The sequence below is a fragment of the Anopheles stephensi genome, chromosome 2 (genome assembly GCF_013141755.1).
Source record: "Anopheles stephensi strain Indian chromosome 2, UCI_ANSTEP_V1.0, whole genome shotgun sequence".
Lineage (NCBI taxonomy): Eukaryota > Metazoa > Arthropoda > Insecta > Diptera > Culicidae > Anopheles > Anopheles stephensi.
The window spans coordinates 54,581,187-54,594,099 of NC_050202.1; the positions used below are offsets into that span (position 1 = coordinate 54,581,187).

Genomic DNA, 12,913 nt, shown 5'->3' on the forward strand with positions numbered 1-12,913 from the left:
AGGTAACGAGCATTTAAACGAACGTTCTCTTCTCATCTCATCTCATCATCAGCAATCGGACATAATGGCCAAACCATCGAAAGCAAAGTCTCAGAAGCTGATAGACAAGTAGCACATTTTCTTTTAAATTCATATAAAACTTTACCAATCAAATTAAAACTGTGACTTAGACACCTTGGCTAGTAACAATCGCATTCAACGGACAGGAGCTGTTGGTCAATCGTCCTTGTGCAATAGCCGTTATCATCACTATCATCATCGTAGGTCACCGTGCGAGACGATGTTACTGTATTGACCAAAGCCAATACGAATGGAGACGGTATGTCGTTACAGCTTCCAATATCTTGTTGGATTTGACAGCTTTTGCAGAAATCGCGATGACCGTGAAACACAATTTTCATACCTTTTTGAAATTATCAGAAATTCAAGTGCTTGTTACTGGCACTAATGTACCATAAATCAGGAAGGAATAGTCTTGAGGAACTTCCCTACTTTTCAGATAATATCCGAGAGTAAATGGCCATCGAACGAAGGACTGCATCAGTTGCATAATGGCAGCAAATCAGATCTGCTGATGCAAGTTACCAGCTAACGTAGCTTGTAACTCCAACGACGATGTACCGTGCACTGACTTTATTTTAATATTCATTTATAAAGCACAATCAAAGCAGAAGTATCAAGCACAGTAAATCTTCAAACATTTACACTAGTAAATGTATGAATATCTAAAATGCTTGATACAGTCGTAGAAAATTGCACCGAAATCGAGAAACACTGGCATCTTTATGCTTCCTATTGATAATGAGCCCTTATCAGCACCAAGGCAATCAGATCGCGATTTTGCTAGCCTCAATTATCTCGTCAGTCGTACGAATGTTATTTTTTATGGTTTACTTTATAATTGCCGAGCGTATCATCGCATAATGCATAACGCATGTGTTTTACACCCTAGAACCTTACGTTGACTTCCTCGATAGTACCAGAGCAGAAGCAGCGTCACTGCCGACCACAACAGAAATGCTGGTCATAGCCCTTTCACGACCACACCATCCCACACAAATATTGACCCAAATTTTATTCACCTGAAGCTTCCATAAATCATTCGAGGGACAAGAGTATCCGCTCTGTCCCAAAGTTTCTATGATTCTCCAGCCGAATGCTAACCACTGTTCGTTACTAGAGGTGGACCTTTGCGGTGTAGTATTGACTTCAGGAAGCAAATTGACTTCTGACGTACATATCTCTACTCAAATAGGATACAAACACAGTGAAAGCCTTCAAATTTTCGCTACGCTGTTACAGCTTGTTCTTCTTTTGACATAAGTCTATGTAAAGTGTCTTATGATCCTCTTAACCCTTTGGATTCTAAGAGGCAACTATCGATTTTGCTCAGCGTTCGCGAATAATGGTTGGCATTTGGCTGGAAAATCATAGAGACTTTAAGACAGAACGGGTTCTCTTGTCTGTCGGATGATCTATGGTAGCTACAGATGAATAAAACCCGGACCAGTATTTGTGCGCTTGGTGTGGTAGTGAAGGGACCAGGACCACCATTCCTGCTGTTGTCAGCGGCGATGCTGCTCCCGTTATTGGTAACTATCGAGGAAGTCAGCGTCCGGTTCTAAAGTGCACAACAATCAGTACGCTGTGGTGCGATGCAACAAGCCAGCCAGCCATAATCCTTTAAAGACCCTAACATTTGTGCTGAGGCGGAGGTAATTGTTGGCAACAAGGTCGCGATTTGATTGCTGTGTTGCTGATGAGGACCATCATCAATAGGGAGCAGTAGGGTAGGGTATCGTCCACTGCTCTTGAACATGGCAAGCGCTCTCAAGGATAGATAATGAAGTGTAACAATATATTTAGGGTGGAGGATAATGTAGAAATGAGTGATTGTATCAGGATTTCATACTCAACTTTGAGAGGACAAATAAAATGTAAGACAAGTGACGAATTCCACTGAACTAGCCGTTCCATGCGAGCAGGCATCGATCGTGGAAATCAAGTTCCGTGCTAGCAATACTCTGCTTTACCGCATCTAAGAATAGCATGATTGAGGATGAATACACATTCCGAATATGGTGTACATTTAAAAGGCTTCAAGCCATCATAAACCAAATGATGTGTACTGAGTAGAGAATCCGCTCGAAGATAGCAACAAACACAGGAAGCTTCTTCTTCTTCTTCTTCTTCTTTGGCCTAACCACGTAGTTGGATAGTCAGTTATCTCACTACGGGAGAACGGTCCAGATGGGATTAGAACCCCGGTCCTGCCGCATAAGCAGCTGTTGCTTCTTCCAACGAAGCAGCATTCCCCCGCTTATGGAAGGTGGGACAATGTTTCTATGTACTCATGCACACCTTAAGAGTTTGTTATCCTCAACTTTTTTGCTAAGGACACCAACCAAACGAACCAAACGATCATCTCGCCAGCATCGTTAAGCGGTTCGATTTGAAAACAGGTGAGTGAGAAAAACGTGTTGTGTGATCCGTGTGTAGGACATGGCGATAAGCGCTGAACGGAAATGGACGAGGATGATGAAAAGGACAACAATAGCCGATTCCTTGAGCTGCTAGGCTATGCCTCACGGTACCTGTATATAAAAGTGAGGGAATTAGGTGAATAGACTCAGCGTTATTAAATTTAGCGTTCGCTGCCAAACCCAACAACGGCATCACCATCGGCAGAATGAGCCGTAGAGAAGCTCTAGTGTAAATTGTGGACTAGTTCTAGCTTCGGCTGGACATATACTAAAATTGCAACAAAGCCAATGAACTGTTTTAGTAAAATGTTTGACCAACGGCTATGCTCAAGAGTCATTACATCTTGATATCAGATTGTGAAAAATGTATAATAGTAGGAGTATCAGGAGAACATAAAGCATCCCGACACGCTACTGCTTCAGATAAAGAACGCCGGAATCGACCGGAAATTATATTTGTTTGATGAGATGATGAGTGAAATTTAAGTGGTTGAAAAGCGTACGCATTGTACTGAAGGAAAATTCAATGGAATGTTCATGCATAACGCAAACATACCCGGAGGTATAGAAAAGTCTACAACTTAGTCTTGAGTAGAGAGCCTCGTGAAGAGAGAGAATTGAATGAGGCTTTAGATCAAAACGTCAGATCTGCAACGGCAATAGTGCTTGCCACAAACAAGACCTCGCTAGGGTAGGAATATATTTCAGTTTCCTTTGGAACCCCCTTGTAGCAACTGCTCAGAATAATAGTAATGATTTAAGCCATCACAATGACAGCACTGGTTTTACTGCCCAGGACGCAGTGGATGTTATATCTGCAGCATGGCCTCATTTTAAAAGGACAAGATGTATTGTAACGCAGAAGAAAGCAATCTGGAGCTGATTTGAAATTGGAAAACTTGTGCCCTAGAGAATCGCCTGTTCTATATTGTTTACCATTTTTATATACAATTGTTCAATTTATACTTCTTCAAGAATTCCAAAAGTCGCGAAAAGCATGTGAATTATGTGGCTTGCTATACGAAAAGGTTTTGTATTCTGCATCGAAGCTTTCGTGAATCTCCAGTAATAGCGGAGCTTTGTGCTGGTGCTAGAAGCATCACTTTGTTGTCATTGTACAACACCCAGAGAGAGCAATAGGTTTAGCTCAATACCACAGACAAGTCAATCGGTTTGCTTTCGATTCCCTTAAACTTGAAACCCTTAACTAAGTGTGCCCAACGGCGTTTGATGATTAAGAGCTATGCATAAACTAAATTCTGTACCTAGAACTTCTAATCTTGATGATGATTAAAACAATTTGTTGTCTCCCCATAACTAAATTAAGTCTAAAGGAGTGAGATGCGTACATACCCTCGAAGAAGCTGCGTATTGTCATGGACAAAATGGACGAATCTTGATGATAATGGTAGTTTCGTCGATTGATCATGATGGATTACATACTAGACATCCCAAGTTTCAGACTGCTGGTTGATGAGTCTGGCTGGGGCACTTTCTTTAGATCAAGCAGTGAATGTGGAATATTCGTATGCTAACTTCTACGCACCACTTGAAATGCTACAATGAAAAAAATAACAGGAGGATTACACTCAATACAGATAGATGAATATGCAGCTTTTACTTACCACACCACAGATGAGCTGGTATTTAAAATTGGTCGGCTCAAGTGTTGAAGCACGAGTATGATATGATGGTGGTTGGTTTCAATCATTAACCATCGTATTATTTAGTAAATAGTTTAAACAAGTCACATGGAGCTCATGGTGTGATTGTTACTTCATGGCCGATGACTCATTGTCAATCAACTTCACAAGATCAACACTCTCGGTAGGCGCCACAGAAAGCGGATTAGAAGTTGGAATGTGTTTATGAGTTTGATTTTGAAGCAGCACATCTGAAATAATTAATATGACTCATTACATTTTCAGTAAAGCTAAAGCACGATGAGTGGCTCTTACCATCAGCGTTCTATCGTTTCCACGTAAAGTTGAGTTGGAATGCTTGCTTGTTGATCTGTAACAATCCATAAGAAGTACAATTAGCACAAGTAGTTTTCACTAAAACAAGCAAAAACTTTTAATTAAAGACACACACTTACCTTTACAAAGAAAGACGATTAAAGGTATTCAATGGATGTTCCGACGTTCGGTCGATCGTTATTCCAATTGCAGTGAGACCGGGACACGAGCCTCCCCACTTTGGTCGTCAGGAACCGTTAGGTAGTGTTGGAAGTAGAAAAGGAGAGGCGGCCCATCTCTTCCTTGACTTCCTTCCTTCACTACCCCTCCCTCCGGCTTGGCCATGCGTTACCAGCTTCTTCTTGACCAGAGAAGAAAAGGGACCAACCAACCCTTGCACCCCTTGGCAACGCATGCGACCGCTCTGCACGACGTGGACGTGCCGGTCTGGGAGTTGAGTAGGAGAGCCTATGTTAGCCTTCCAGCGAGGCGTCGGATCCTACCCCATTAGCAGAGCATGGGTTGGCAAGCAACCCCCGTTTTTCCCGAGTGGAGCTGAAACGAGAGAAAAAAGAAATGAATTGTTAGTATTTGTCGCGACCAATGATTAGACTTGTTTGAGCGAGAATTTATAGTTAAATTATGTTTTTGTTGATGCATTGTGACCCACGCAGTCTGGCTCAAAGAAGGCCGATGAATAGATGGGTAATGAAATTCTCTTCATCACTGCCCTTTGAGTCACGCCGTGAGAGTCTGGAGGGTGTTGCGTGTAGTGACGATGTTATTGGTAAGTTTGAAACTTTAGTTAAAATATGATTGTCTACGGAACTATGTGAGTAGAAGTAATAAAAGAATCAAAATTTGTTAAATCAAAAGCATACAGTCACGTATCATGCAAGGCAGAAGCTGTTAGTAAAGTGTTACGAACCAATACAGTAATAAAAATAATTAATTGGAAAAAAGCGATAAAGTCATGTTATCAACACTCATTATAATGATCACAAAGCTAACAAGGCATTTCCTCCTTGTTATTTGCCTTATCCCGGGCATGGTCGGTTGTGGATGTGTGGTGATGGCGGAACTGTTTTCCTGGTCTATTATGATTGATGAGTCTTTTAGTTCGTTGAGGATGACCCTTTATACTGTAGAAACCCCTTTGAACTATGTTTTCCATCGCTAACTTCCTCAAATATAAACAAAAGCCAATATTAGAGCATTAAAGGATAAGAGAAACAGATCGGAAGCACGAATGCCCTGTGATTAGTTGATGCGCAAAAGGAAAACGATTGATCGGTTTTACTTAAAAATCACTTTCCGATATAAGGAGGATAAAGGTTCGAACCTTATCTGTACTGCAAAGAATGCCTGCTAAGAATGTTAAGCCGCAAATGCCATTGGAACAGAGATAAATGTATTAAGAAAATATTGTCGTACTTATCTTACGGTGATTCGGATGCAATGGAATGATTGATCACCAGCTAATATGGTATGGTAGACGTAAAGAAAACTTTTAAATAAAGACAACATTAACACAAACCAGTTTGTTGGTTTTGCACACAGTTATTTTGTGTTACATTTTATTATTTTGCTTAACTCGAATTATGTTTCGAATATTCTTATTGCTATCGCATTATCGCTGTTGCAGATTATCTAACATAAAACTGTTGGAGAAAAATGTGTTGGTTGATATGATTCTATTCTTCCAACATCATCGTTTCCCATTAAGAGGATTACATGAATAGATCTACTTTCTATTTTCCTTTATGTTCCGTTTTAAATATCTGTCTAAACCACGCAAACTATGGACACTAACGATAGATTTTGTTGCTTTAAGAAACTGTTGGTTTTATGTACAAGCATTTTCTTCAACTTTCGTTAAAGCAACAATTACAACCCAATGCAACATAACAGCCTTGAACCACAAGTTCAGAAGTAAAAGAAAAGCAAAACCTTTGCGACTTGTTGTGCGTGAGACCCAGCCAAACGATAAAATGATGAGTTTTGTTTTTCAATTTTAACCTTAAATTAAGTGCGTTGAGTGAAATCCTTACCAGCACAAGCTGAAGCCTTTGAATGCAGTGTACAAATAAAAAGATTTCAATTTGAATTTTATCTTTGATTCAATTTTGAACAGGATGCTTGCAAAGATCTGCTTCAGTGTGCGATAGCTGAGTTACAAAGTTCTGCGATAGAGAGCGCTTTTTGAAATGACGCAAATGGACCGTTATCGGACGAAGATCAACCCGATCCACCGACGAACGGCTAACGAGCGTTGGGAAGAAGGCAATGATGTGATTTTCCCACCTTGAACTCAAGAACAAGAACGCGATGGTATAAGCTACTCCCAGTGAAAAGCTTTTCCGGGTTTGTAACGAGAGACGTTCCTCATCAGTAACGGATGGTGGATGGGTGGCTTTTCCTAACGCTCGGTGGCCATTGGTAGGTGGATCGGTTTAATAGTCGACCCTTACCGGTCGTTTTCTTTCGCAAAGAGTTGCTCAAAGCGAATCAAAATCCTGTGAGGCCATACATATGTAATCATAATAGTAATAATAATAATAATAGTAATAGTAATAGTAAAAATAACAATAATAACATTGTTCAAAGGAAGTGTCCGGGATCGTCATCATTCCTCAATTCGCCAATCAAAATATGTGGAACGATGGTTGTTATTTGACGATCTTTCAAATAATATTTCAAATTCTTCGACTCGAGCAGGTCAAACTGAAGGCTGCGTTGTCAGTGGATAGAACCCTTGTTAAACGGATTTCACTAAAATGGTAGAGACCATCATCGTAATAAATGCGGCAAGAAGACGATCATCTATCAGAAGGTAACAAGCATTTAAACGAACGTTCTCTTCTCATCTCATCTCATCATCAGCAATCGGACATAATGGCCAAACCATTGAAAGCAAAGTCTCAAAAGCTGATGCGCAAGTAGCACATTTTCTTTTAAATTCATATAAAACTTTACCGATCAAATTAAAACTGTGACTTAGACACCTTGGCTAGTATTAAACGCATTCAACGGATAGGAGCTGTTGGTCAATCGTCCTTGTGCAATAGCCGTTATCATCACTATCATCATCGTGCATCACCGTGCGAGACGAAGTTACTGTATTGCCCAAAGCCAATACGAATGGAGACGGTATGTCGTTACAGCTTCCAATATCTTGTTGGATTTGACAGCTTTTGCAGAAACCGAGATGTTCGCGGAACACAATTTTCATATCTTTCTGAAATTATCAGAATTTCAAGTGCTTGTTAGTGGCACTAGTGTATCATAAATCAGGAAGGAATAGTCTTGAGGAACTTCCCTACTTTTCAGATAATAGCCGAGAGTAAATGGCCATCGAACGAAGGACTGCATCAGTTGCATAATGGCAGCAAATCAGATCTGCCGATGCAAGTTACCAGCTAACGTAGCTCGTAACTCCAACGACGATGTACCGCGCACTGACTTTATTTTAATATTCATTTATGAAGCACAATCCAAGCAGAAGTATCAAGCACAGTAAATCTTCAAACATTTACACTAGTAAATGTGTGAATATCTAAAATGCTTGATACAGTCGTAGAAAATTGCACCGAGATCGAGAAACACCGCCATCTTTATGCTTCCTATTGATAATGAGTCCTTATCAGCACCAAGGCAATCAGATCGCGATTTTGCTAGCCTCAATTATCTCACCAGTCGTACGAATGTTATTTTCTTATGGTTTACTTTATAATTGCTGAACGTATCATCGCATAATGCATAACGCATGTGTTTTACACCCTAGAACCTTACGTTGAATTCCTCGATAGTACCAGAGCAGAAGCAGCGTCACTGCCGACCACAACAGAAATGCTGGCCAAAGCCCTTTCACGACCACACCATCCCACACAAATATTGACCCAGATTTTATTCACCTGAAGCTTCCATAAATCATCCGAGGGACAAGAGTATCCGCTCTGTCCCAAAGTTTCTATGATTCTCCAGCCGAATGCTAACCACTGTTCGTTACAAGAGGTGGACCTTTGCGGTGTAGTATTGACTTCAGACGTACATATCTCTACTCAAATAGGATACAAACACAGTGAAAGCCTTCAAATTTTTGCTACGCTCTAACAGCTTGTTCTGCTTTAAACATAAGTCTATGTAAAGTGTCCTATAATCTTCTTAACCCTTTGGATTCTAAGAGGCAACTCTCTCTTACAAAACTTTTACTCAGCGTTCGCGAATAATGGTTGGCATTTGGCTGGAAAATCATAGTGACTGTAAGACAGAACGGGTTCTCTTGTCTGTCGGATGATCTATGGTAGCTACAGATGAATAAAACCCGGACCAGTATTTGTGCGCTTGGTGTGGTAGTGAAGGGACCAGGACCACTATTCCTGCTGTTGTCAGCGGCGATGCTGCTCCCGTTATTGGTAACTATCGAGGAAGTCAGCGTCCGGTTCTAAAGTGCACAACAATCAGTACGCTGTGGTGCGATGCAACAAGCCAGCCAGCCATAACCAGTTTCCGAAACTAACATTTGTGCTGAGGCGGAGGTAATTGTAGGCAACAAGGTCGCGATTTGATTGCTGTGTTGCTGATGAGGACCATCATCAATAGGGAGCAGTAGGGTAGGGTATCATCCACTGTTCTTGAACATGGCAAGCGCTCTTAAGGATAGATAATGAAGTGTAACAATATATTTTCGGTGGAGGATAATGTAGAAATGAGTGATTATATCAGTATTTCATACTCAACTTGAAGAGGACAAATAAAATGTAACACAGGGGACGAATTCAACTGAACTAGCCGTTCCATGCGAGCATGCATCGATCGTGGAAATCAAGTTCCGTGCTAGCAATACTCTGCTTTACCGCATCTAAGACTAGCATGATTGAGGATGAATACACATTCCGAATATGGTGTACATTTAAAAGGCTTAAAGCCATCATAAACCACATGATGTGTACTGAGTAGAGAATCCGCTCGAAGATAGCAACAAACACAGGAAGCTTCTTCTTCTTCTTCTTCTTTGGCCTAACCACGTAGTTGGATAGTCAGTTATCTCACTACGGGAGAACGGTCCAGATGGGATTAGAACCCCGGTCCTGCCGCATAAGCAGCTGTTGCTTCTTCCAACGAAGCAGCATTCCCCCGCTTATGGAAGGTGGGACAATGTTTCTATGTACTCATGCACACCTTTTGAATTTGTTATCCTCAACTTTTTTGCTAAGGACACCAACCAAACGAACCAAACGATCATCTCGCCATCATCGTTAAGCGGTTCGATTTGAAAACAGGTGAGTGAGAAAAACGTGTTGTGTGATCCGTGTGTAGGACATGGCGATAAGCGCTGAACGGAAATGGACGAGGATGATGAAAAGGACAACAATAGCCGATTCCTTGAGCTGCTAGGCTATGCCTCACGGTACCTGTATATAAAAGTGAGGGAATTAGGTGAATAGACTCAGCGTTATTAAATTTAGCGTTCGCTGCCAAACCCAACAACGGCATCACCATCGGCAGAATGAGCCGTAGAGAAGCTCTAGTGTAAATTGTGGACTAGTTCTAGCTTCGGCTGGACATATACTAAAATTGCAACAAAGCCAATGAACTGTTTTAGTAAAATGTTTGACCAACGGCTATGCTCAAGAGTCATTACATCTTGGTATCAGATTGTGAAAAATATATAATAGTAGGAGTATCAGGAGGACATAAAGCATCCCGCCACGCTACTGCTTCAGATAAAGAACGCCGGAATCGACCGGAAATTATGTTTGTTTGATGAGATGATAGGTGAAATTTAAGTGGTTGAAAAGCGTACGCATTGTACTGCAGGATAATTCAATGGAATGTTCATGCATAACGCAAGCATACCCGGAGGTATAGAAAAGTCTACAACTTAGTCTTGAGTAGAGAGCCTCTTGAAGAGAGAGAATCGAATGAGGCTATTGATCAAAACGGCAGATCTGCAACGGCAATAGTGCTTGCCACAAACAAGACCTCGCTAGGGTAGGAATATATTTCAGTTTCCTTTGGAACCCCCTAGAAGCAGCTGCTCAGAATAATAGTAATGATTTAAGCCATCACAATGACAGCATTGGTTTCACTGCCCTGGACGCAGTAGATGTTATATCTGCAGCATGGCCTCATTTTAAAAGGACAAGATGTATTGTAACGCAGAAGAAAGCAATCTGGAGCTGATTTGAAATTGGAAAACTTGTGCCCTAGAGAATCGCCTGTTCTATATTGTTTACCATTTTTATATACAATTGTTCAATTTATACTTCTTCTAGAATTCCAAAAGTCGCGAAAAGCATGTGAATTATGTGGCTTGCTATACGAAAAGGTTTTGTATTCTGAATCGAAGCATTCCTGAATCTCCAGTAATAGCGGAGCTTTGTGCTGGTGCTAGAAGCATCACTTTGTTGTCATTGTACAACAACCAGAGAGCAATAGGTTTAGCTCAATACCACAGACAAGTCGATCGGTTTGTTTGCGATTCCCTTAAACTTGAAACCTTAAACTAAATTTGCCCAACGGCGCTTGATGATTAAGAGCTATGCATAAACTAAATTCTGTACCTAGAACTTCTAATCTTGATGATGATTAAAACAATTTGTTGTCTCCCCATAACTAAATTAAGTCTAAAGGAGTGAGATGCGTACATACCCTCGAAGAAGCTGCGTATTGTCATGGACGAAATGGACGAATCTTGATGATAATGGTAGTTTTGTCGATTGATCATGATGGATTACATACTAGACATCCCAAGTTTCAGACTGCTGGTTGATGAGTCTGGCTGGGGCAGTTTCTTTAGATCAAGCAGTGAATGTGGAATATTCGTTTGCCCACCACTTGAAATGCTGCAATGAGAAAAATAACAGATAAATGAAAATTACACTCAATACAGATAGATCAATATGCTGATTTTACTTACCATACCACAGATGAGCTGGTATTTAAAATTGGTCCGCTCAAGTGTTGAAGCACGAATATGATATGATGGTAGTTGGTTTCAATCCTTAACCATCGTGTTATTTAGCAAATATTTTTTACAAGTTACAAGGAACTCATGGTGCGATTGTTACTTCATGGCCGACGACTCATTGTCAAACAACTTCACAAGACCAACACTCCCGGTAGGCGCCACAGAAAGCGGATTAGAAGCTGGTATGTGTTTATAAGTATGATTGTGAAGCAGCACATCTGAAATAATTAAAACGACTCATTACATTTTCAGTAAAGCTAAAGCGCGATGAGTGGCTCTTACCATCAGCGTTCTATCGTTTTCACGTAAAGTTGAGGCTACCCAGAAGCCTATGGATGGAATGCATGCGTGTTGATCTGCAACAATCCGTAGAAAAGTACAAAATCTGTTCAGTAAAGCTGGAAAAGGTTTTTATGAAAAACACACACTTACCTATGCAAAGAAAAACGATTAAAGGTATTCAATGGATGTTCCGACGTTTGGTCGATCGTTATTCCAATTGCAGTGAGACCGGGGCACGAGCCTCCCCACTTTGGTCGTCAGGAACCGTTAGGTAGTGTTGGAAGTAAAAAAGGAGAGGTGGCCCATCTCTTCCTTGACTTCCTTCCTTCACTACCCCTCCCTCCGGCTTGGCCATGCGTTACTAGCTTCTTCTTGACCAGAGAAGAAAAGGGACCAACCAGCCCTTGCACCCCTTGGCAACGCATGTGACCGCTCTGCACGACGTGGACGTGCCGGTCTGGGAGTTGAGTAGGAGAGCCTATGTTAGCCTTCCAGCGAGGCGTCGGATCCTACCCCATTAGCAGAGCACGGGTTGGCAAGCAACCCCCGTTTTTCCGAGTGGAGCTGAAACGAGAGAAAAAAGAAATGAATTGTTAGTATTTGTCGCGACCAATGATTAGACTTGTTTGAGCGAGAATTTATAGTTAAATTATGTTTTTGTTGATGCATTGTGACCCACGCAGTCTGGCTCAAACAAGGCCGATGAATAGATGGGTAATGAAATTCTCCTCATCCCTGCCCTTTGAGTCACGCCGTGAGAGTCCGGAGGGTGTTGCTTGTAGTGACGATGTTATTGGTAAGTTTGAAACTATACTTAAAATATCATTGTCGACGGAACTATGTGAGCAGAAGTAAAAATGGAATCAAAATTTGTTAAAAAGCATACAGTCAAGTATCATGCAAGGCAGAAGCTGTTAGTAAAGTGTTACAAATCAATAGAGTAATTAAAATAATTAATTGGAAAAAACGACAAAGTCATGTTATCAACACTCATTATAATGATCACAAAGCTAACAAGGCATTTCCTCCTTGTAATTTGCCTTATCCCGGGCATGGTCGGTTGTGGATGAAAACTCGTATCAATCAAACAATTATATCAATCTGATTTGCACTGTAGATAGCGACGAACGGTTCGAACCTTATCTGTACTGCAAAGAATGTGTTAAGCCGCAAATGCCATTGGAACAGAGATACATGTATTAAGAAAATATTGTCGT

General features: G+C 41.0%; 1 long non-coding RNA gene across 2 annotated transcripts; it reads right to left on the reverse strand.

The window, feature by feature from the left end:
* Positions 1 to 4,122: 4,122 nt before the first annotated feature.
* LOC118502787 lies at positions 4,123 to 12,219 on the reverse strand. Of its 2 annotated transcripts, XR_004905080.1 has the most exons (7): positions 11,847 to 12,219; positions 11,697 to 11,770; positions 11,364 to 11,632; positions 11,096 to 11,289; positions 4,582 to 4,996; positions 4,442 to 4,496; positions 4,123 to 4,377 (listed from the first exon to the last, which is right to left on the reverse strand). It is a non-coding gene; the product is annotated as an uncharacterized LOC118502787 (long non-coding RNA). The 2 variants fall into 2 exon arrangements; XR_004905079.1 differs by lacking the exons at positions 4,123 to 4,377; positions 4,442 to 4,496; positions 4,582 to 4,996 and having other exon boundaries at positions 5,868 to 11,289.
* Between the last annotated feature and the right edge of the window lie 694 nt (positions 12,220 to 12,913).